Here is a 1,497-nt window from a genome sequence, read left to right on the forward strand (position 1 = left end):
AGTGCAATTTGTGAGTATGAAATAAGAAAAATTTGTGCATATTTTTTTTTTTGCAGTGTTGTTTTGCTTTTTCAGTGAGAGAAAATTGTTTCGGAATGAACAAAATTCGACGACGATCACGACGAAATTTACACAATATAAATTGATTCGTTTCTTATTCTATCGATACAATTGTAGCGAGCAGCTGGTTAAACAAGAGCTTTAGCGCATACTTACATTAGAATTTCCCTGTAAAGAAAACAATACGCCTGAAAATCCCTAATTGCTGAAAGATGAAGAAAAGCTATGAAGGAAAGAGTTACTTTTGATTTAGTTTAATTTTCTTTATTTATATACTTGGTTTGATTCAAGGGAAAAGCCGCTCTGGCATAAAAACCCTTTGCTCGCACAATTGCTCTGTTTCGTGGTCTGTCGCCGACTCCACCGACTGGAGTCGTGCGCACATTATTATTTGCGCTGTTTTATTGAGCTCTTGATGTATATGTGCGCTAGCATACACACACGATCTATTCACCGAACGGTGTGAGCGTTCGGTACAACAATTGCTTTGCCTATTACTTTGTGGTTGTTATTTCTCTATTGTTATTATGGTTGGTGATTTCTGTTTCTTTTTTCTGAATAAGATTACTGCCGTTCGTGTCGATGCTTAATAATAATAGTTTAAGTGCTGGAAAATGAGTCAGTTAAAATGCGATGCGCACATTCTTTGTACTAGAGATACATTCTTGCAAATAAAAATTCAGAAATCAATTCAAATGAAAAAAGTGTAATTTTAAAGTGTATGTACTTCATTTTAAACGCTATATCATTCATTTCTCATTTTTGAAGCAATAATGTTTTGATCGAATGTGTTACAATTCGAAAAAGAAAAAAAACAGACAAATTTGCCGTTTATTTTTTCGAATAATAAGAAAAAGACATGCAGACTTTTCTCCATAGCAATCCTCATTTGATTGTAGAAATTCTGGCGAGTCGGAAATATTTTTGTTTGCGGTTCATACTTTCGATAGACACTTCCAGATCAAGCATGGCCGCCACACCCAAAACGTTCACGTCTGTGAAGTGACTGTGCGAAATGTTGCATAAGATTTTAGACTTGGAATCCTGAGAATATAAAATAACAGCTAGAAATTTAACTAATAATCTAAAGAAAGCAAGACATGCAACAACATATACCTGTATTGCAACAAAATAATTGATAGCAACACATTTGGGCCCATACATCGCAGATACTGTATTTTCGCAGAGAAAAGTGCAATTGGAACCAGTGCCTACGAGAAACCAGACCTTGACAATCGGTGCAGTCGGCTTTCCGGCACACTGACAGTTTAGGCAGATCATCAACCGATTATTTTGACCGAAAATTATACCATTAACCGGAAACGGTGACGCACTAAACTCCCCTGCGCTCAAATTTGGTATTCCGTGATAATTGCCAATCTAAAAACACAAACATTACAAAAACGAAAAACGCAAAGAAAAAACTGACTTACATCA

The 1,497-nt window shown here is 35.7% G+C and overlaps 1 long non-coding RNA gene across 1 annotated transcript; it reads right to left on the reverse strand.

Annotated features, from left to right (window-relative positions):
• Window positions 1-808: 808 nt before the first annotated feature.
• LOC129571792 (uncharacterized) lies at window positions 809-1,434 on the reverse strand. The gene is made up of 2 exons (XR_008688343.1): window positions 1,177-1,434; window positions 809-1,104 (listed from the first exon to the last, which is right to left on the reverse strand). It is a non-coding gene; the product is annotated as an uncharacterized LOC129571792 (long non-coding RNA).
• Between the last annotated feature and the right edge of the window lie 63 nt (window positions 1,435-1,497).

This window comes from Sitodiplosis mosellana, unplaced genomic scaffold (assembly GCF_009176505.1).
Source record: "Sitodiplosis mosellana isolate CC-2019 unplaced genomic scaffold, AAFC_SMos_1.0 Smas_scaffold_3375, whole genome shotgun sequence".
NCBI lineage: Eukaryota > Metazoa > Arthropoda > Insecta > Diptera > Cecidomyiidae > Sitodiplosis > Sitodiplosis mosellana.